The sequence below is a fragment of the Lissotriton helveticus genome, chromosome 3_2 (genome assembly GCF_964261635.1).
Source record: "Lissotriton helveticus chromosome 3_2, aLisHel1.1, whole genome shotgun sequence".
Classification (NCBI taxonomy): Eukaryota; Metazoa; Chordata; class Amphibia; order Caudata; family Salamandridae; genus Lissotriton; species Lissotriton helveticus.
In genome coordinates, this window is record NC_136062.1 from 140344591 (window position 1) to 140369218 (window position 24628).

The 24628-nt window shown below is 47.0% G+C and overlaps 1 protein-coding gene across 1 annotated transcript in view; it reads left to right on the plus strand.

The window, feature by feature from the left end:
- Positions 1-24628, plus strand: part of THSD4 (thrombospondin type 1 domain containing 4) — a 2493250-nt gene that overhangs the window by 358653 nt on the left and 2109969 nt on the right. The gene's annotated exons all lie outside the window — the stretch shown is intronic.

Sequence of the window (24628 nt, forward strand, 5' to 3'; positions counted from 1 at the left end):
ATATATGTATTTAACAACAATAACAAGAAACGAAACATGTTTAACCATTTCCAAAGAATTCAAACATACAGCTGCAGTTTAAGTAGCTATTAATTGTCAGACCATGTTCATTCAGTACCAATTGTAATGATTTTTTCTTACTGATATCTGAATCAAAATAAGATTATCACTAACAAGCACAGTGCAGCACATGCAAATGTTAGGAAAATCACTTCTCCCTACTGTACATGTGGTGGCAGGGCGGGAAAGCCTTGTTATCATCACTGGTAATAAACTTTGGAAATAAGGTCTAGATTGTCAGGGTCATTTAGGAGGTAACTGCATTCTGCCATATCGTAGTATAGTTTCAATACTACAACATTCTAACTTTATTTGGTTGTGCCTGGAAGTACTTTATAGAACATTCTACACTACGTGTACTAGGGTTTTACTAGGAGAAACAACATGGCCACATAAAATATTACTTCCTACGTCCGAAAGGTCTGCGTGTGTAAACACAAGGAATAGTCAAATATCAATTTGAAGTATTTGTAGAAATGTCAAATGTTATTGATTATACACCTTTACACCCACTTTTATAATCACAGAACACTGACATCACTTCCTCACACAATCACACAGCACTCACCTGCTGTTGTATGGGTAAATAGTGCATGCTGACATAGAATTATACAAGTTACCTCTGATGCTGGAACATAATGTATTGTAAAACGCAAAATCTGGTAGAATTATGAATGGGGTGGCTTATTGCATAAATGCTGTAACGATGTGAGTAAACAATAGAAAGCACAATAATTAGCTCACCAATAAACCATGAGAACATGGAGAACGTATAAACATTATCTTCAAACAAGTAATTTCATGAAGGATATATGTTCAGAAATTTCCAGCAAAACAGTAAAAAAAACTAATAATACACGATGGAGTATTACTCAGTGTAGATCAACAACACAATGATTTAAAGAGAAGTGATTATTTGTCTGAGTAAGAGTTCAAAACGACTAAACAGTTGATCAGGTACAGAACGGCAGAATTCATGGTTTCAATTATATCATGTTTAAGTACAATGACCATAGGTCTAAATCACCACTATATATTGGCTAATTTAGGTAGAAGACTAACATGCCAATTCTCTATCTCAATTACATTTCTTGCTCGACGTACTTCAATAGCAAAGCTCATTTTGTGGGATATTGGCATACACACTGGTAGTCACTTGTGGTCTTTATGACATTCTCATCAAGTACATCTGGAACTGAACAAAAGTTAACAGCTGTATAGAGTTCCGAGAAGGAGGCAAACTTTATTACAGCTGCTTCTGTGGTACATATGAATAGCAACTAGATTCCCGTGATATGCAGATGGCCAGCTTTACTCACAGTGAACGATGGTGTACAGCGGATTTTGGCTGAAATGTCTGCGAAGAAATTGTAAAATAAATGTATGTATCTTTAGAATTTCTTTAGGAGCTCAGACTTACATCTAGCTAATATATCCAAAGATGCTAAGTCAGGAAGATTTTGAGAAGCGTATATGTATAATCTGATAAAGAAGGACCTACACGATCTGTCCATAGCCCATGTTCTTTGGGTGCCTTTGAAAACCTAAAAGCATAGTTTCCTTCTTGTACACAACTGCTGTTGTTGAAAGCATTTGTGTAAAAGATATATTCAAAGATGGATTAGATGGCACAGTGTGTGACTGACCCTCTCTTATTGAATATTCTCAGACCATTCCATAATCATACCTTTATAAATCAGGGGGCAGATTTATGTCGGACTTGCGCCACATTTACGCCGCCGTTGCATGACGCAACGGCAGCGTAAATGTGGCACATCCAGCGACCCATTTACAATGTGACGCATCTAGGCAGATGCGTCACGTTGTAAAGCCCTGTGCCACATGTGGTCGTTCCGGCCGCAGGGTGGGCGTTCCGGGGCAGGTGCGCCTCGCAAAAGTGCCTGCGTGAAATCTACAAGATTTCACGCAGGCACTTTTAGGCCAATGCTGCGTCAAAACCCTGCACCTGCTTGAAGGCTGGAGCTGCGTTGCGCTTGCGACGCAACTCCAGCAATGCGCCGCCTTTACGGCACAAATGCGTCATGCATCTGGGCCGTTTTTGCCCCATGGTGCGCCACATTGTAAATGCGGCGCACCATGGGTGGCGGAGCTGCGGCGCACAATAACTGGCGCATCCCTTGGGATGCGCCAGTTATTGTAAATCTGCCCCCAGGTGTTAAACTATGTCGTAACTAATTCTTGAAATAACAACTTCTATTGCATGGACCCAAATTAATTGGCTCTCAAAAGTTAAAGTGATCTGGTAAGGAAAGTCAAAGAATGTCAGCCTTGCCATTTATTTGACTCCCCCCACCCCCAAGTTTAGACATAGGAATAAATGATTGCTTGAGTGGTATCTGCCATTGTTTGATGTGCGAACACTTGTGGCTAGGGTATCTCAAGAAAAGGGAGGCTAAAGTGAAAGGTGATAACTAACATTGACTCATATGTGAGTCACAGGTATGTTAGATTACATACATCCTAGTATCAACTTTGATATCTGCATCATTTAAAGTTAGACATGCATAGGCTTTGTAGAGATCATTTCAGAGCCAATGGCCAAATCCTGTCCTAAGGTACTGTACGCCATTGGGCACCAACAGTGTGAAATGTGGCATATAGATATATGAGGGTAAAGAATGCGAGGGGGTGATGGAAAAACACATTGCCTGTAATTTGTGGTTCACGCCTCCATTATTGAAACCAGGTGAATATTTGCAACTTCAGCTGACTCAACCGATGCAATTTTCCTAAGAGTAGCCCTTTCAACTGTATTTTACTGCTACAGAGTGGCCAGACTAACGTTCAGTAAAATAATTATATTAGCACTCTTAATTAATATAAGAAATAAGAGCGCCTCGTGAAAAAACAGCGTAAGTGGCTGCGTAAAGTTGGCCCTGCAAACGCTCCCGGAGGACCCGACCCTCAGACTCCGTAAGATGGTACTCCTACAAGAACACAATGTGTACCCCTCTATATTTCAGCAAAGCTAAGACGTTGTACTGCTTAGAAGGGGCGAAGAGGCCCTGCTGATTCCACCTGAGTATTTCAACCTGGGCTGTCATTGGTATCAGGCCAGAAGGGGAGGAATATAGGTCATCAACATATATCCATCCCACAAATGCTGGTTGCAACTCACTATGCCAAGCACATACAATTCACAGCCATATACATTCTGCTGCCAAAAAACTAAAAAAAATGGTTTTATATAGAAAAATCCCGACACCCCCTAGGACTGAGACATTCATCCATCCTGTCCAAACAACACACCCCGCAGGACCCACCAAGGAGCCAAAGGGCCAACTAGGTCCGTAGCGCAAGGTTACAAATAGGGAAGGAGCTGCCAGCTTAAGGAGGACAGACAAGCATACAGGTAGTGAAGCACATTTTAGAGGACAGATCCCGCATGCCCCCCCTCTGGCTCCTCCCAAACCCACCCAAATCAGGAATGAACATAGGAGAATAGAGCCATACAGCCATACTGCCAACCAAAGCAGGAACAAAGAAAAGGGGGAGGGGAAAACTAGGCGAGATGGTAATACAACACCAGAAAAAACTGCCTCAGACAAGATCATCTACTGACCACAGAGTGACCCTCAATAGGGTGATTTCGAGTCCTGGGGTAAAGGAGTCCTCTGAGTCGTAGGTAGAGATGTGATTTTCCAGAGATGGATGTTGAGAGGAGCTGGCCCCTGTAGATGCAGTGATCTCAATTGGCTTAGTTTGTTCCAGTGCCAAGTGTGATATAGTGGGTTGAGATGTTCCCCTGCACCGGGATCGTTTTCATCATGGGCGCAGAGCCCACTGCAGCTCTGGCACCTCAGGGCACACCGTGTCCTTGTCGAAGAGCTCAAACCATTCCTAGGCCGCACACCGGTCAGCGAAGAAATGTTCTTTTTCCTCAGCCTGAACTCGCAGTTGAGCGGGGAAAAGCAAGGAGTAAAGCAGACCCAGGTCGAGCAGCTTGTTCTTCATCACAAGGAATGATGTCCTCTGTGTCTGAACTTGGAGGATGAAGTCAGGTTATAGGGACACCTTAGTATTGTCCACTCGAAGGGTACTTGTGCACGTGCCTGCTGCCGGAGGTGATCCCTAACTCGAAAATGCAAGAGGTGTGCCACTACCAGACGTGGTGGGGCACTAGACAGAGGCATTTGCACCAGCACTTTATGCGCATGTTCCAAGGCATAGAATTTGTAAAAGGACTCCGGGGCCACCACCTCCTGCAGCCAATCTTTCAAGTAAGCACTCAAACCTTTCCTAGGCCGCACACAGGTCAGTGAAGAAATGTTCTTTTTCCTCAGGCTGAACTCGCAGTTGAGCGGGGAAAAGCAAGGAGTAAAGCTGACCCATGTCGAGCAGCTTGTTCTTCATCACAAGGAATGATGTCCTTTGTGTCTGAACTTGGAGGATGAAGTCAGGTTATAGGGACACCTTAGCATTGTCCACTCGAAGGGTACTTGTGCACGTGCCTGCTGCAGGTGGTGATCCCTAACTCGAAAATGCAAGAGGTGTGCCACTACCAGACGTGGTGGGGCACTAGACAGAGGCATTTGCACCAGCACTATATGCGTATGTTCCAAGGCATAGAATTTGTAAAAGGACTGCGGGGCCACCACCACCTGCAGCCAATCTTTCAAGTAAGCCAACAGTAAGACCCCCCTTGTCATTAGGTGGACCACCACGCACTGTTTGTGCCTTTAGAGTTGTGGTGCAATGGTCCGCAGATTAGGCAGCAGGGGTCAGGTATTACACAGTACCCTAAAGAGCATGGACCCTCTGAAAAGGTTTCTAGGAGTCCTTCTGGATAAGGCCCAGATCCATGGAGAGTGAGTCAATTTTACCCTCCAAACATTCGCCAGAGGTGTCTATGGCAGCCAGAAATTTTTCAAACTTGCCATCCATATCGACCTTATCCCTGCTGCCTGATACTTTCTTGATCCCCTCTTGGGGGGGGGCACTTGCGGTTACATCATCTTTGATTTGTTGGGTGCAACACCTGGTCACCTTAACAAGGAAGGAGAGGGCGCCGAAGAGAGGGGTAGCTGCGGATAACTTGCTAAATGTAATCCCAGTCAAGCACACTCCAGAGTAGAACATAAACACAGCCAACTACTTATCAAATGTTTTAACCCCTTTGCTGCTAGGCCTTTTCCCCTCCTGTGCTAAGCCTTTTTTTGGCGATTTGGGGTAGTGCGCGCTTAGGCCCCTGTAACTTTTTGACCACATAAGGTATCCACGCTAAATTTGCGTCCTTTTCTTCCAACATCATGTGGATTCTAAAGGTGCCCAGGGTTTGTAGATTCCCTTGGAGGGGTCCCAGAAATTAACCAAAATATAGTGAAATTTTTGTTTTTTTTCAGAAAAATGGGAAAAACGGGCTGCAAATGAAAGCCGCTGGGTTTTTCCCTGAAAATGTTATCAAAAAAGGTTTTATGGGGCTGAAATCTCCATTTTCTCAGAAATGACAGTCTTTTGTCAGAGAACCAACATTTTTCACACAGTTTTGGCATTTTTCTGGGACATAGCCTATTTTTGCTATTTTTAGGGCTTTCAACCTCCTTCAAGTTAATGGTAGAAATGAGTTTGAAAGCAATAATGGATCCTAGAAAGCTATACATTTTCGAAAAGTAGAGAAAATTCTGAATTCAGAAAGGGGTCATTTGTCTAAATCCATGAAGGTTTCTTTATAGAAACTAACAGTTAAATATTGGAATAATTGAACATTTGTTGAAAAAAACAGCCTTTTGTCTCAACGTTTTCACCTATAACTTTTTGTAATTTGGACAGCTCTTGGAAAGCAATATACCGTTACATCCGTTAGACCTTCTTGGTTGTGGGGATATATAGGACTTGTAGTTTCACCAAGAACCCGACGAACCTAGATCCAAAAACTGAGCAGCAACTTGCAATGGCATTTTTTTATTTACTGGTTATAGAGCACTTTGTCTTGGAAAATGTATACATGGAAAAATCTGTATGAAAGACACCTATGTATTTCTGAATTGGGTACAAATTATAGAGTTTAGAAACAGTATATAATTGCACATTTTCAAAATTGGGACTACTCATACTAGCATGAGAACTATTGGTCATTTTTTAAAAAGATTTTTTTTTTTACACAAAGTCTTTCATTGGGTAGGGAGAAATGCATGAAAACTCAATTGGTAATAACAGTTGATTTACAAATCTGAATTACCCTAAGTCTCCCGTTAAAAACGGTACCTCACTTGTGTGGGTCGGCCTTGTGCCTGCGACAGGAAACGGCGCAAAATGCAACGTGGTCACACCTCAATTTTGCAGTAACAAATTGACCCTTTTATGGCAAAGTGCCTAGCTGTAGTTTTTGCACGCTAGCTCTGCCGGCACCTAGGGAAACCTAGCAAACCTATACATTTTTTAAAAGTAGACACCCAGGGGAATTCAGGATGGGGTGACTCGACTGCCTACCACCAGGTTATGTTACCAAGAATCCCTTGCAAAGCTAAAAAATTGACAAAAAACGCATTTTCCTCACATTTCTGTGGTGGGAAGTTCTGGAATCTGCGTGGATCAACAAATTTCCACCAACCCAGCGTTCCCCTGGGTCTCCCAAAAAAATGGTACCTCACTTGCCTGGGTCTGCCTAGTGCCTGCATCAGGAAACAGAGCAAAACGCAACGTAGTCGCACCTCAATTTCACAGTAAAATCATGCCCTTTTTGGGGAAAGAGACTACCTTTTGTTTTTGAACTCTAGCTCTGCCGGCACCTAGGGAAACCTTGCAAACCTATACATTTTTGAAAAGTAGACACCCAGGGGAATTCAGGATGGGGTGACTCGACTGCCTACCACCAGGTTCTGTTACCCAGAATCCCATGCAAAGCTAAGAAATTGACAAACAAAACGCATTTTCCTCACATTTCTGTGGTGGAAAGTTCTGGAATCTGCGTGGATAAACAAATTTCCACTCACCCAGCGTTCCCCCACGTCTCCCGAAAAAAATGGTACCTCACTTGCAGGGGTCTGCCTAGTGCCTGCGACAGGAAACAGCGCAAAACGCAACGTGGTTCCACCTCACTTTCCCAGTGAATTCCTGCCCTTTTTGGGCAAAGAGACTACCTTTTGTTTTTGAACCCTAGCTCTGCCGGCACCTAGGGAAACCTTGCAACCCTATACATTTTTGAAAAGTATACACCCAGGAAAATTCAGGATGGGGTGACTCGACTGCCTACCACCAGGTTCTGTTACCCAGAATCCCTTACAAAGCTAAGAAATTGACAACAAAAACGCATTTTCCTCACATTTCTGTGGAGGAAAGTTCTTGAATCTGCGTGGATCAACACATTTCCACCCACCCAGCGTTCCCCTGGGTCTCCCGAAAGAAATGGTACCTCACTTGCCTGGGTCTGCCTAGTGCCTGCGACAGGAAACAGCGCAAAACGCAACGTGGTCGCACGTCAATTTCGCAGTGAAATCCTGCCCTTTTTGGGCAAAGAGACTACCTTTTGTTTTTGAACCCCAGCTCTGCCGGCACCGAGGGAAACCTAGCAAACCTATACATTTTTGAAAACTAGACACCCAGGGGAATTCAGGATGGGGTGACTCGACTGCCTACCATCAGGTTCTGTTACCCAGAATCCCTTGCAAAGCTAGGAAATTGACAAAAAAAACGCATTTTCCTCACATTTCAGTGGTGGAAAGTTCTGGAATCTGCGTGGATCAACAAAATTCCACCCACCCAGTGTTCCCCCTCGTTTCCCGAAAAACATGGTACCTCACTTGCCTGGGTCTGCATAGTGCCTGCGACAGGAAACAGTGTAAAACGCAACGTGGTCGCACCTCAATTTCGCAGTGAAATCCTGCCCTTTTTGGGCAAAGAGACTACCTTTTGTTTTTGAACCCTAGCTCCGCAGGCACCTAGGGAAACCTAGCAAACCTATACATTTTTGAAAAGTAGACACCCAGGGGAATTCAGGATGGGGTGACTCGACTGCCTACCACCAGGTTCTGTTACCCAGAATCCCTTGCAAAGCTAAGAAATTGACAAAAAAACCGCATTTTCCTCACCTTTCAGTGGTGGAAAGTTCTGGTATCTGCGTGGATCAACAAATTTCCACCCACCCAGCGTTCCTCCGGGTCTCCCGAAAAAAATGGTACCTCACTTGCCTGGGTCTGCCTAGTGCCTGCGACAGGAAACAGCGCAAAACGCAACGTGGTCGCACCTCAATTTCGCAGTGAAATCCTGCCCTTTTTGGGCAAAGAGACTACCTTTTGTTTTTGAACCCTGGCTCTGCCGGCACCTAGGGAAACCTTGCAACCCTATACATTTTTGAAAAGTAGACATCCAGGGAAATTCAGGATGGGGTGACTCCACTGCCTACCACCAGGTTCTGTTACCCAGAATCCCTTACAAAGCTAAGAAATTGACAAAAAAAACACATTTTCCTCACATTTCTGTGGTGGAAAGTTCTGGAATCTGCGTGGATCAACAAATTTCCACCCACCCAGCGTTCCCCCGGGTCTCCTGAAAAAAATGGTACCTCACTTGCCTGGGTCTGCCTAGTGCCTGCGACAGGAAACAGCGCAAAACGCAACGTGGTCGCACCTCAATTTCGCAGTGAAATCCTGCCCTTTTTGGGCAAAGAGACTACCTTTTGTTTTTGAACCCTAGCTCTGCCGGCACCGAGGGAAACCTAGCAAACCTATACATTTTTGAAAACTAGACACCCAGGGGAATTCAGGATGGGGTGACTCGACTGCCTATCACCAGGTTCTGTTACCCAGAATCCCTTGCAAAGCTAGGAAATTGACAAAAAAAACGCATTTTCCTCACAATTCTGTGGTGGAAAGTTATGGAATCTGCGTGGATCAACAAAATTCCACCCACCCAGTGTTCCCCCTGGTTTCCCGAAAAAAATGGTACCTCACTTGCCTGGGTCAGCCTAGTGCCTGCGACAGGAAACAGTATAAAACGCAACGTGGTCACACCTCAATTTCGCAGTGAAATCCTGCCCTTTTTGGGCAAAGAGACTACCTTTTGTTTTTGAACCCTAGCTCCGCAGGCACCTAGGGAAACCTAGCAAACCTATACATGTTTGAAAAGTAGACACCGAGGGGAATTCAGGATGGGGTGACTCGACTGCCTACCACCAGGTTCTGTTACCCAGAATCCCTTGCAAAGCTAAGAAATTGAAGAAAAAAAACCCGCATTTTCCTCATATGTCTGTGGTGGAAAGTTCTGGAATCTGCGTGGATCAACAAATTTCCACCCACCCAGCGTTCCCCCGGGTCTCCCGAAAAAAAATGGTACCTCACTTGCCTGGGTCTGCCTAGTGCCTGCGACAGGAAACAGCGCAAAACGCAATGTGGTCGCACCTCTATTTCGCAGTGAAATCCTGCCCTTTTTCGGCAAAGAGACTACCTTTTGTTTTTTAACCCTAGCTCTGCCGGCACCTAGGGAAACTTAGCAAACCTGTACATTTTTGAACAGTAGACACCCTGGGAAATTCAGGATGGGGTGACTCGACTGCCTACCACCAGGTTCTGTTACGCAGAATCCCTTGCAAAGCTAAGAAATTGTCAAAAAACGCATTTTCCTCACATTTCTGTGGTGGAAAGTTCTAGAATCTGCGTGGATCAATAAATTTCCACCCACCCAGCGTTTCCCCGGGTCTCTTGAAAAAAATGGTACCTCACTTGCCTGGGTCTGCCTAGTGCCTGCGACAGGAAACAGCGTAAAACGCAGCGTGGTCGGACCTCAATTTCGCAGTGAAATCCCGCCCTTTTTGGGCAAAGAGACTACCTTTTGTTTTTGAACCCTAGCTCTGCCGGCACCTAGGGAAACCTTGCAACCCTATACATTTTTGAAAAGTAGACATCCAGGGAAATTCAGGATGGGGTGACTCGACTGCCTACCACCAGGTTCTGTTACCCAGAATCCCTTGCAAAGCTAAGAAATTGACAAAAAAAACGCATTTTCCTCACCTTTCAGTGGTGGAAAGTTCTGGAATCTGCGTGGATCAACAAATTTCCACCCACCCAGCGTTCCTCCGGGTCTCCCGAAAAAAATGGTACCTCACTTGCCTGGGTCTGCCTAGTGCCTGCGACAGGAAACAGCGCAAAACGCAACGTGGTCGCACCTCAATTTCGCAGTGAAATCCTGCCCTTTTTGGGCAAAGAGACTACCTTTTGCTTTTGAACGCTAGTTTTGCCGGCAGCTAGGGAAACCTAGCAAACCTTTACATTTTTAAAAACTAGACACCCAGGGGAATTCAGGATGGGGTGACTCGACTGCCTACCACCAGGTTCTGTTACCCAGAATCCCTTGCAAAGCTAAAAAATTTGCAAAAAAAATGCATTTTCCTCACGTTTCTGTGGTGGAAAGTTCCGGAATCTGCATGGATCAACAAATTTCCACCCACCCTGCGTTCCCCCAGGTCTCCCGAAAAAAATGGTACCTCACTTGCGTGGGTAGGCATAGTGGCTGCAACAAGAAAATGTCCAAATCGTACGGTGGAGAATTTAAAATAGCCTATAGCAAAACCAGCTTGATTTTTGGGGGGGGCACCTGAGTTTTTGGCCTGCGGCTCGGTGGCCATCTTTGGAAACTACCAAACCCGAACAGTTCTGAAAACTAGACATCCGGGGGAGTCCAGGGAGGTATGGCATACGTGGGTCCCCCAATGTTTTCCTACCCAGAATTCCTTGCAAACCTTAAAATTAGGTAAAAATATCACTTTTCCAAACTTTTTTGAGTGGGATCTCCATGCCGGCAAAAATGTCCTACCACCCAGCGTTCCCCTTGTTCTCCCGAGTAAAATGATACCTCACTTGTGTGGGTGCCCCAAAGCAGAACAGGCTCAAAATTAATTTTAAACAAATTTAGTATTTAAGTTTGACAAATTAAGCACCCCACCTTAGTCACAGGCCTTTGGCCAACCAACACAAGTGAGGTATCATTTTACTCGGGAGAACAAAAGGAATGCTGGGTGGTAGGACATTTGTGCCGGCAGGGAGATCCCACCCAAAAATGTATGGAAAAGTGGGTTTTTTAACCTAAATTTAAGGGTTGCAGGGATTTCTGGGTAGGAAAACATTGGGGGACCCACGCATGCCATACCTCCCTGGACTCCCCCGGGTGTCTAGTTTTCAGAACTGTTTGGGTTTGGTAGTTTCAAAAGATGCCCGACAAGCCCCGGGCCAAAAGCTCAGGTGACCCCCTCAAAAAATAAGATACTTTTACTAAAGGTAATTTTTAAGTCTCCACCGTACGAATTGGGCATTTTCCTGTTGCAGCCACTATGCCTACCCACGCAAGTGAGGTACCATTTTTATCGGGAGACCTGGGGGAACGCTGGGTGAGAGGTAATTTGTGTGAGCCCAGTGATGCCTCGCTTTCCCACACAAGAAAATTGTGAAAAAACAGATTTTTTTCAGCTAAAATTAAGGTTTGCAAGGGATTCTGGGTAAAGGAACGTTGGAGGATCCATGCAAGCCATACCTCCTTGGAAGCCCCCGGGTGTCTACTTTTCAGAAATGTGTGGGTTTGGTAAGTTTCCCTAGATGGCCATCTAGCACGAGGCCAAAAACCCAGGTAACCCCTCTTGCAAAAGCTGGTGGTTTTGACATTGTCACCATTGTCAAAACCACAAGCTTTTGCAAGAGGGGTTACCTGGGTTTTTGGCCCCGTGCTAGTCAGCCATCTAGGGAACTGCCAAACCCAGACATTTCTGAAAAGTAGACACCCGGGGCTTCCAAGGAGGTATGGCTTGCGTGGATCCTCCAACGTTCCTTTACCCAGAATCCCTTGCAAATCTCGATTATAGCTCAAATAAATCAGATTTTTCAAACATTTTTGTGTGGGAAAGCGTGGCATTACTGGGCTCACACAAATTTCCTCCCACCCAGCGTTCCCCAAGGTCTCCCGATAAAAATGGTACCTCACTTGCATGGGTAGGCATAGTGGCTGCAACAGGAAAAGATCCAAATCGTACGGTGGTGAATTTAAAATACCCTATAGCAAAATAACCTTGATTTTTGGGGGGGGCACCTGAGTTTTTGGCCCGGGGCTCGGTGGCCATCTTTGGAAACTACCAAACCCGAAAAGTTCTGAAAACTAGACACCCGGGGGAGTCCAGGGAGGTATGGCATGCGTGGGTCCCCCAATGTTTTCCTACCCAGAATTCCTTGCAAACCTTAAAATTAGGTAAAAATATCACTTTTCCAAACTTTTTTGCGTGGGATCTCCGTGCCGGCAAAAATGTCCTACCACCCACCATTCCCCTTGTTCTTCCGAGTAAAATGATACCTCACTTGTGTGGGTGCCCCAAAGCAGAACAGGCTAAAAATGAATTTTTAAAAAATGTAATATTTAAGTTTGACAAATTAAGCCCCCCACCTTAGTCACAGGCCTTTGGCCCACCCACACAAGTGAGGTATCATTTTACTCGAGAGAACAAGGGGAACGCTGGATGGTAGGAGATTTGTGCCGGCAGGGAGATCCCACCCAGAAATGTATGGAAAAGTGGGTTTTTTAACCTAAATTTAAGGTTTGCAGGTATTTCTGGGTAGGAAAACATTGGGGCACCCACGCATGCCATACTTTCTGGACTCCCCCAGGTGTCTAGTTTTCAGAACTGTTTGGGTTTGGTAGTTTCCAAAGATGCCCGCAAAGCCCCGGGCCAAAAACTCATGGGAACCCCCTTGCAAAACCAAATTGTTTTGAATAAATTAAGTTTTCAATTTGAGAGCGTGCGACTCTTGGGACAATATTGCATGGAAATTGTGACAGACAATTTCAAGTTTGCAGGAGATTGTGGATAAAAAACAACAAATGAATTCACCAGAAAGACATGACCATATACTTCCATGGTTTAATAATAATATCTAAATTTAGTAAGTTATTTATAGCTATAATGTACACCTTAACAGAGTTACTCAAAAGTCAAACATTCAAGCACGACTATCTATTCCTCAAAGACACACACATACAGGATGGATTTGGCACGAGGGCGAGTGATGGTTCAGTACATAAAATTTTAATAACAAGATATTTCAAAAAAAGAAATGCTCTGTCAATAAATAAATGCATAAAAACCGAACCAGTGACTCGCAACTCGTGAGCTGTAAAGCCACGACAAGGCACCAACCTTTTTACAGGCCATTCACGCACCTTTCATACCTGATACAAACCAGACCATTGACACCATCCGGAAGGAAAAGCAACACATAACAACAATCACAATAAGGGACAAGGTACACCCTACTTCAGAAAGAGATAAAAGACAAATATTACTGCACAGCCATCTAATCCGCAAGCACACACACATACTGGTTGGATTTGGCACGAGGGCGAGTGATGGTTCAGTACATAAAATTTTATTAACAAGATATTTCAAAAAAATTAAATGCTCTGTCAATAAATAAATGCATAAAAACCGAACCAGTGACTCGCAACTCGTGAGCTGTAAAGCCACGACAAGGCACCAACCGTTTTACAGGCCATTCACGCACCTTTCATACCTGATACAAACCAGACCATTGACACCATCCGGAAGGAAAAGCAACACATAACAACAATCACAATAAGGGACAAGGTACACCCTACTTCAGAAAGAGATAAAAGAAAAATATTACTGCACAGCCATCTAATCCGCAAGCACACACACATACTGGTTGGATTTGGCATGAGGGTGAGTGATGATTCAGTACATACAATTGTATTCGCAAGTAATTTCACAAAAATGAAATACACTGCGTATAATTGAAAGTATGATAAACTGAACCATTGACTCACAGCTCGTGAGCTGTAAAGCCACGTCAAGGCACCAACCTCTTTACAGGCCATTCATACACCTTTTGTACGTGTGACACATACAAAACATTCACACCGCCAGCCGCGGACCCATCACATTTCAACACTCACACCAGCAGACAGCGCCATTCAAGGGCCCATCACTTTCACACGCCCACATTTCTGACATTGCAACTACACAAAATGATGGACTGCGTGGAGTGTCACTCAACTAGCAGTGTGTGTAGTGACCAACAGAAAGTAACTACTCACACACCACCAGCCGAGCGCCAGTCCACCCACACCACCATCCAAGCACCAGACCATGCACACCGCCAGCCAAACACCACTCAGCGCACACCGACAGCCAAGTACCACTCCACACACACCACCAGCCAAGCATCACTCCACGCACACCACCAGCCAAGCGCCACTCCACAAACACAACACCAGCCAAGCACCACTCCGTGCACAGACAGCCAAGTACCACTCCGCGCACACCATCCAGCCAAGTGCCACTCCACACACACCGCCAGCCAAGCGCCACGCCACGCACCGCACCATCCAAGCACCAGACCATGCACACCGCCAGCCAAACACCACTCAGCACACACCGACAGCCAAGTACCACTCCACACACACCCCCAGCCAAGCATCACTCTACGCACACCACAAGCCAAGCGCCACTCCACACACACCGCCAGCCAAACACCACTCCGTGCACAGACAGCCAAGTACCACTCCACGCACACCACCAGCGAAACGCCACTCCACACACACCACCAGCGAAGCGCCACTCCACAAACACAACACCAGCCAAGCACCATTCCATGCACAGACAGCCAAGTACCACTACACGCACACCATCCAGCAAAGCGCCACTCCACACACACCGCCAGCCAAGCACCACTCCATGCACAGACAGCCAAGTACCACTCCACGCACACCACCAGCCAAGCGCCACTCCACACACACCACCATCCAAGCACCAGACCATGCACACCGCCAGCCAAACACCACTCAGCGCACACCGACAGCCAAGTACCACTCCACACACACCACCAGCCAAGCACCACTCCACGCACACCGCAAGCCAAGCGTCACTCCACACACACCGCAAGCCAAGTACCACTCCGTGCACAGACAGCCAAGTACCACTCCACGCACACCACCAGCCAAGCGCCACTCCACACACACCACCAGCCAAGCACCACTCCACGCACACCACCAGCCAAAGACAAATCCAAACACAACACCAGGCAAGCGCAAAAGCACGCACACCGCCAACCAAACACCAGACCACGCACACCGCCAGCCAAGCACCAGTCCACAGACACCGCCAGACAAGCACCAGTCCACAGACACCGGCAGCCAAGTGCTAAACCATGCACACCGTCAGACAATGGACACTACACGCAAACCAACATCATACTTTAGTTTTTTTTTTTAAATAAAAGAAAAAAAAACAAATTGCAAATTGATACAAATCTACTAACTCAACAACTAAATCTAAAAAGACTACACAAATGCAAACTTTGAAACTGAACAATAAGTTTTAAAGAATAAAGACCAACCAGTTCACTTTCCCCAATTTATTTTGCGTGTGGTACAATCTAAAACAAGCAGGTACACACAGCCCGGGGTTTGAAGGGCAGTCGGGGCAGTACATACGAACCTCCTTCCGCAAACTTCTTCGCCAACAGACTCTACATCTCCGACTGGGAAAGTCTTTTGAGGTTGTAGGAGGAATTGTATCAGGAAAGTGGCGATCTTTCAATCTGGCAACATCCTCCACCACTCCAACTCTAGGAACACTTGCCTGTTCCACTAAAACAAGGCTGCCTACTACAGACTCCTGAAACTTCACAAAAGTCATCTTTGACTGGGGACAAGATTTCTGGAACACAACAAAAGCATGAAAGATTGCCAAGTGGAAAAGATGGATAGCCAACTTCTTGTACCAAATGTAAGCCTTACGAAGAGCAGCATACGGTTCCAACCTCTGATCTACTCTGTCAACACCACCCATGTACTTATTGTAGTGCATTATGCACACAGGTTTGCGCACTTCTGCAACCTGATCCCAAACAGGCACAGGTTCAGTGCTTTCATCATGTATTGTAGTCAACATGTAGACATCTCTCCTCTCTGAAAACTTCACAGCTAGAAGCTCCTCACAACGCAATGCACTGCACTGTCCCCGAGCAGGCTTTCGACAAACAAGTTCTTTTGGGAAACCTTTACGGTTTGAGCGGATTGTGCCACAAGCAACAGTGTCCACTTTGGCCAATTCCCTGAACAACCGCACACCAGTGTAGAAGTTATCGACATACAAATGATGGCCTTTGTTAAAAAATCCACGACCAAGTTCCCACACAATTTTCTCAGTCACTCCAAAAGTCGACGGACAACCAGGGGGGTTAATCCTGGATTCCTTACCAGTGTACACCCTGAAATTAGAGACATATCCAGTCTCACTGTCACACAGCATATACAGTTTGATTCCATAGCGTGCCCTCTTACTAGGAATGTATTGCCGAAATACCAAGCGGCCCTTGAACAACAGTAAAGATTCATCCACTGCAATTTCTTTCCCAGGATAAAAGATCTCAGGAAATCAATCAACAAAATGATCAATGACAGGCCGAATCTTGAAAAGACGGTCACATTCAGGGTGATCTCGTGGCAAAGCAAAACTATGTCAACAAAATGCATCATCCGAAGCAGAAGAAAATACCTATCATGACTCATGACTGCCGGAAATATAGCTGTTGCCATCAAGGGACTAGTAGACCAATATGAAGCCATTGATTGTTTCCTAAGCAAGCCCATCAAAAAAGATAAACCCAAAAACTTTTTCATCTCCTCCAAATTTGTGGGAGTCCACCGGGTAGCTCTAGCGTGGGTCTTAAGGTTGGCACTGTTCACCCTCCAAAAAATTTCAGCATACAAATTAGTCTGCTCTACAATCTCTGCCAAAAACACATCATCCATAAACAACTTGAAAAAATCAATAGGCAAACATTTTCAGTGTTCACCCTACACCCTGGAACACCAGTAAATTCAGGCAATGCCGGCTGCACCATGCCTGGTGCAACCCAGAGGTCAGAACTTTCAACGTCAAGTCTTGCAGCCGCAGACTGCCGCCCAGCTGCCTCTTGTCTCACTACACCAATTGGAAGTCTAGCAGCCCCAGGCTGCAGCCCAGATGTCTCTTGCCGCACTATTGGCACAGCAATGTCCTCCGCAACCACAGGCACAGCAATGTCCTCCGCAACCACAGGCACATCATCCACACCAAAAGTAGCTTCATCAGCACTCAGAGTGTCTTCATCATCAGATGAAGCCATGTGTAGAGAAAACTCACTACCTGAATCTTCACCTCCCACCTCTGGCTCAGATTCAGAGTCAGTCTCTGGACCATGGTCAGAGGAAGAATCAAAAAGCATTCCAACAACTTGCTGAGCAGTAATCCGGCGGCTAGCCATTATCCTTACAAATAAAGGAGTCTGCACAAACAACTCAACAACCCCAACACTGCGCAAAGTAAGATAAAAAATGTAAGCCTTTTTCACAAAAAACTATATTTAGAAAAAATATACAATTCACTTACAAGACACAACTATACTTACCAGCACCTACTCTGCAAAGACACAGCAAATAGGCAACGATATCCCACTAGAAAGAAGAAAAAAAAAACTTAACTCTACAGAAGGGCACATCAAAAACAAATGCAAATCATGTTTTACAATCACAACAAACAGAAACCAAACATACTCGTATTACTACACACTTTGCAAAATAAACAATTACATTACAATTGAACAAAAAAGAGGTCTCTTACCAAACACATGCAACTACAGAAACAGCAGAATAACAGAACCACCAGTAACGGAACCGCACACTGCAACAATCTAAAGAGAAAAAAAAAATACACATTAGAAGAAACAAAAACAACACACATTACAACAGGCTATGTCACAAGGTATTTCACAAATGGGGTGTCTGTCCCCAAGGGGGGAAGATTATAAATCTTTAAAAACGTGGGCCCCCTGGAAGCAACCCTACGGAGGGCAGAGAGGCCAAATAAAGACACGGCAGAACATACTTTTGAAAACAAATGGGCCGAAGGAAGCAACCCTTGGCCAAGGGGTCGCTCCCTATAAAAAAAAAAAACCTGGAGTCTAGTGGGCTTTTCTATCCCCCCCGGGTCCAGAAACGGTAAAAAAAACAGCCGATCTGCCCCCAGGGTGGGCAGAACAGTCTACAATATTTATAATGCCCCCTGGAAGCGACCCTTGCCCAAGGGGTCGCTTCCTTTATAAATATAATAAAATCCCTGGTGTCTAGTGGGCTTTTCTACCCCCCCTGGGTCCAGATGCGGCCCAAAAAACGGCTGACAAGTCTAAAAAAAAATAAGGCCCACTAGGAAGCGACCCTTCGCCAAGGGGTTGCTTCCTTTTCAATTTTAAACAAATCCCTGGTGACTAGTGGGCTTTTCTGACCCCCCTGGGTGCAGATCGGCCAAAAAAAAGGCCGATCTGCCCCAGGGGGGGCAGAAAAGTCTGAAAAATATTTTATCCCCCTAAGGAAGCGACCCTTGCCCAAGGGGTTGCTTCCTTTATCAATATAATTCAATCCCTGGTGTCTAGTGGGCTTTTCTGCCCCCCCTGGGTCCAGATGCGGCCCAAAAAACGGCTGACAAGTCTAAAAAAAAATAAGGCCCACTAGGAAGCGACCCTTCCCCAAGGGGTCGCTTTCTTTTCAAATGTAAACAAATCCCTGGTGACTAGTGGGCTTTTCTGCCCCCCCTGGGTGCAGATCGGCCAAAATAACGGTCGATCTGCCCCAGGGGGGGCAGAAAAGTCTGATAAATAATATGGCCCCAAAAGGAAGCAACCCTTGCCCAAGGGTCGCTTCCTGCACAAATAAATATGCCCAAACACAATCCCTGGTGTCTAGTGGGGCATTCCTGGTGCACGATCGCGACGCTGTGCGCGATCGTGCACCAGGAATGCCCTGCATTGGGACATCAGGGGAGAGGAAACACAGTTTCCTCCCCTCCGATGCCTCAAGGCACCGAAAAACGGCCCCCCCGCCCCACCGGAGCACCAAACACCGACCTGTGTGCTGGACGCGCTGGAAACAAATGGCTTCCAGCGCGTCCAGCGCTTCCTGATGACAGACGTCACCAGGAAGCGTGGGGGGGCCAGGGGGTGGCAGCGGAAAGTCTTCCGCTGCCACCCCTGCAAAAATAACCAGGATCGATGCACAAGGGGGGAGCGCCAGCGCTCCCGCCCAGGGCTGTACTGATGACGGAGCGGTTCCGTCATCAGCACAGCCCAACCGATGCTGATGACGGAACCGCTCCGTCATCAGCATCGAAGAGGTTAAGGGACACCATAGGGGTGGGCCATGATCACAGCCATCTGATTATCAAATGTCACAAGGAGGCCATGATGCCACCAAAGGGCTTAACACCTTCTCTTCCAATACCTTCTGCTATTCCTTCTTGCTCCCTTTCTTCTTCCGCTTCCGTCAACGCTCTTTCCATTTTCTCTCTGGGCGATAAACTCACCTCCACACCCCCAGTCTCAATCCCAGGCTCCTCATGTGATTCTCTTTGTTCTTCACCTTCTCTTTCCCAGTCCTGAGACCAGACTTTCTTGCACCATAATACGTTTCTCCCCAGTTGTCGACTTCCTCTCCGGCCAGTGACCATGGTCCCTTTCACCCCCACGACTGTCCAAATATCTCATTCAAATGGTATTTTGAACTTTGACCCTTGATTGCGGTTCTTCACCACTACTCGGTCTCATACGTCCAGACTCACACTTTGTGTTCTCCTGCGACGGTTGGCTCTCTCATTGTTCGCTCTTCTCTAGGCTTGAGCCATGTTGATATTCAAGTTCCTGGCGTCCACTAGTTCCTCACTGGCACCACATCTCTCACCGCCTTTCACATCAGGAGCTCGCTTGGTGACACCTTGTGGTGCTGTGAGGGGTCTGCCAGTAGGCCCTTAGGAACTGGTGCAGACACCCACCATCTCCACTTACTGATCAACCCCAATTCTTAGTGTATTATTGAGGGTCCGCATAAAACGTTCCACCTTCCCATTGGTCCGCGGCCATTGAGGGGTTACTTTTCTGTGCCTGATGTTGTGGTGGTGCAAACATTCTCTGAATTTCTCTTCCTGGAAGGGCGTCCCATTGTTCGAATTTCTTGTGACAGCCCCGACATTGCAAACGTTTTCTTTATGACCGGCTTGATGTGTTCAAATGCTGTCAACAGTACCATTTCTACCACCAGGAATTTTTAATACTGGTCCATCATCACCAACGTGGCACGCCCATCTGGAAACTTGCCAAAGTCCATACTGATTGCTGTTCATGGCTTGGTACTGGCTTCTTCCATTATGATTGGGTGCAGGGGCAGTTCACTTCCCATTATGAGGCACAAAAGGCACCCTCTTACTATTTCCTCAATCATTATCTCCACCCCCAGGAACCATACTTTGGTTCTGAGCCTGGCTTTGGTTTTGGCTATTTGTTTGTGACCTTGGTGCCCTCACTCCGCTGTTCTTCTCCACAGTTTCTAGGGTACCACTATCAGCGATCCTCTTAACATCAGACCTTCCTCGTTCTAACTAAGCGCATTCTGGCATTGCCACAGGCATGTTCTCATTTCTCTTTCTTCATCTGTCAGTCTTCCAACTCCATCTAGGAAGTTCCTCCAGTTGTGTCCTCTCAGGTCCTCTTTGACATCGTCAGACCGCTATCCTCTTTGGTGGCATCCACCAGTCCTTCCACCGACAGTGCACGGGGACATGCAAGTTCTGTTGTAAGCCTTATGAAGCTCTCAGCTCCTCAATCAACCTCTTTCTGCCCTTCAGGATCTGCTGCCATCAGATGCCTTGACAGGTATTCCGCCGGGTTGTTGACTCCTGGGCAGTATTGCACCTCAAAATCATATTGCTGGAGCTGTACCGCCCACCGTTTGATCCTCGGGTCCCATTCGTCGCAGGCGTGTGGTCGGTGATTACTCTGAATTTGTGTCTGCAAAGGTACATGTCAAAATGCTGGCACGCCCACTGGATTGCCAGTGCCTCTCTCTCCACTTGAGTGTATCGAGTCTCAACAGCCGTTAGTGCTTTGCTGGCGTACACAATATGTACCCACTCATGTTGGTACATTTGTTGGAATAACACCGCACCTAGCCCCACCGGGCTGGTATCGACTGTGAGTTCCTTCAGACTTCCGGGTTTGAAGTATGCCACAGTTGCCCCTTTTAGGAGAGCCCCTTTTACATCCTGGAATGCTTGTGCCGCTGTACTTGTCCAGGTCCACTTGGGGTCTTTTTTTGTGAGTGCCCTCAGAGGTTCCGCAAGGGTTGCTAGGTGCGGGATAAATCAGCCACAATAATTCGCCATCCCCAGGAAAGTTCTCCTTTCCGTTGACCTGATTGCCTCTACTTTAGCGGGGTCCACTTGAAGTTCATCTTTTGAGAATTTATACCCAAAGAACTCTACCTCTGTTGAGTAAAACTTTCACTTGTCTTTGTGCAGGGTGAGGCCTTGTTCTATCAATCTTGTCAATGTCGCTCGCAACATCTTGTGGTGTTCTTCCAGCATTTGCGAGTATATCAGTATGTCATCACTGACGTTGATCACTCCTATTAACCCAGGCATGGCCTCCCAAATTGCATCCTGGAAAACTTCGGACGCCGAGGACACGCTGAAGCTCAGCCATTTGCACCTGCGTAGTCCCATGTGGGTAGAAAATGTTGTGATGTACTGGCTTGCCTCGTCTAACACCAGCTGTTGGTAGCCAGAATTAAGATCCACCTTTGAGAACCATCTTGCCCCGTTGATGTCTGCTACGATCTCATTGATAGTTGGTGTGATGTGTATCTCCCTCTTAATGGCCTTGTTGGGGAGGCGCATGTACACACACAACCTTATTGCTCCTGGCTGTTGTGGTTTTGGGAGCGATGACCACCGAAGACACCCATGGCATCGGCTCCGACACCTTCTCGATGACTCCTGCCTTCTCGAGTTTGTCTAACTCCACTTCCACCAATGTCTGCAGATGGAAAGGCACCCTCCAGTGTCGCAAAGCCACTTGTCTGACTGTTTTATCGATGTGTAACTTCACCTTGACTCCTTTTAGGCACCCAATCCTTCAAACAGTGTCAGGAACTACGCCATGATATCTGCTGCATGCGGTGCGTGAATTTGGCATGCAAACATGACCAGGCCTAAGTCCTCCGCCGAAAGGTATCAAGTAAGGTTCCAGTGCTGTCCTTCATCACATGGAACTTGGTCTGTGCAGCAATGTCGCCATGCCTGACCTCCACCACTATTACTCCTTGCAGTAGAATGGGTGTGTCCACTCCATATGTGAAAATTCTGGCTTTTGTGGGCATTAATGGCAGCCGAGAGTTAAGTCAGTTGTAATGGGTCACATTCAGTATGTACACCGACGCCCCTGTGTCGATAAGTGCCGTCACTTGGTTGTTGCCGATTGTGATTTGGCACATCGGTGGTGGTCATTTTTTTCTGTTGTTCCTGCCCGTGAAGGAAACCACCCACACCTTGTCATCGTCATTATCTTCCAAGGCCTGGAATCGTTGGCATAGGGCATCTAGTTTGTCTGCCCCACCTGTTGCCCCTGTCACTTGTTTGACTTTTTCGGGCCGTTTTCCCTGACTTCCTGCGCCGGCTGTCTGTCTGTGCTGATGCATGTTTTGGCAAACTGGCCCATTTTCCCGCACATCAGGCACACTTTCCTATACGCCGGACAGCCTCATGGTGGGTGGTTCTCCAGCCCGCAGTTGGTGCAGCCCCATTTTCCTTTGGGGTACTTGGGTGATCTCCACCTCGTACTCCTCCCTTCTGTACAGCGTCCACCCGTTCCTCCTTGATCATCACCGGGTATACTTGGCTGGTATCTGCCAACCTTCATGCTAGCACCAACTCCATCTCTCTTGCCCTGGTGTCCGCCAGCTCATGTGACATCCCAGGATTAGTATCTCATCCAGAGAGATACCTGGTTGTCTCACTATAAGTTTCCTCAGGTCTGACGACCTACAGCCCTGTATTAGCTGTGCTCTTATTTCTAGTTGCTTATCTATTCCAGTGCAGGAGCTTTTGAGTCTTCTCAGCCTGGCAAAGAACATATCCACTGTCTCCCCTTCCTACTGCTTCACTTGCCACAGCTTGAAGTGCTCGAAATCTGGGCTCAGCTGTGGGTAGAAATGTTGTTTAAGCACGGCTGCCTCATATTCCGCCTTGTCTCCGTTGTTGGATAGATCTTGAAGTAATTCATACAGTTCATTGCCTCCCATATGGAGCATTGTCGACCGCTTGACGTCCCCGTTCGTTTCCCTTGCCACTTGAAAGTAGTTCTCTAAGCGACCAATCCATTTCCTCCACCGGGGTGCCACCGTAGCTGGGTTTACCTGTTGGATAAATGGGGTTAGGCCACAGGGTGCGGTGTGAGTGATGGTGTGCCCCTCCTCCACGAGCATGCCTGCTCTATCTCCTGCTGTACTGACATCTTGTTTCTTTTCTTACACTATCGGGTCCCTGGTGCTCACTGCTCTGTCTGCCTTTCACAGTCCTCACTGGGCTTCCTGGCGTTACCAATGGCTGCTTGGTGCAGCTGTCACTTTATTTTCCTTTCTCTTATTTCTTTGTTTGATCACCCCTTCAGACTGTTCATTGGATGCCTGAGTGTGCCTGTTTGTACTCACTCGGCTGCCTTTTCTGTTCCAAGGCGCCTTACACGCTATGTGGGTTTCCTTTTTGCCACTGGGCCCCACGTGCTCTGTTGCCTGTCCCTCTTCCTTTCCTCCACGCATGCCTCCATTCACCCTCTGCAGGTCATGGCAGTGTCCCCCAGGTCCTCTGGGCCTTGCAAGCTCTTCGGAGGTATGGCACAGTTCCCCACTTGCGGCACCTCCTCCAGGCCGCCTCCCCTTTTGCTGCCTCCGCCGGTGCGCCAAGCCACCCCCAGTCCTTCTTCCTGTGACCTCCTCATCTTGCGTACTGTACTCTGGTGGGTCGCGGCGACGCCTTCCAGCCGTCTCAATATTCCTTCAGCCGCACAGTAAAGCCAACCTCCTTCACTCCTCACGCCGCCTTCTTTGTTGCGGCAGCAGCCAGGCACGTTGCGGGTTCGAATACTGCCTCGTCGTCAATGTGGTAGTGGCCATAGGGTGGTTATAGGGGACGCTGATAGGGGGAATTGGGCCTACTACGGGAGACAAAAAAACACACACAACACTCTGCTAGTGGGTGATGACGACAACCACGAGCAGTTGTCGACCCCTTTTATTTATAGCCTCCTGGCTGTGCCCGGCCGGTAAGTTGAACTGGATAAATTTTATTGCAGTGGCCAGAAGGCTCACAGCGATACAAAAGGGGATGATGGACGGAGCGTTTGAGCAAATCAAACACTCACCCCCAGTCAACTGATCTGGGTTTAATCCATCACCATTCTTTAGCCCACTCAGCCACCCCATTTCAGACAAGGCTCACTACAGGGCTCAAGGGGCTTTGCCCTGACCCCCGTCGAATGTGTCAGCCCGGGCTGAGACAGCTTCTTACAGACAGCTTATTACAGCCGCACCTGAGTACTTCACAGGTCTTTAAAAGACCATTTACTTGTAAATGAGGCTTTGATGTGTTTTCACACCTTCTTAGAGCCCCTACATCCCCCCTCCCCCAAATTTCGCTCTAGTTGCGCCTCTGTCCAGGGTATCCACTTCTATGGCAGCGGGGCGAGTGCGGTAG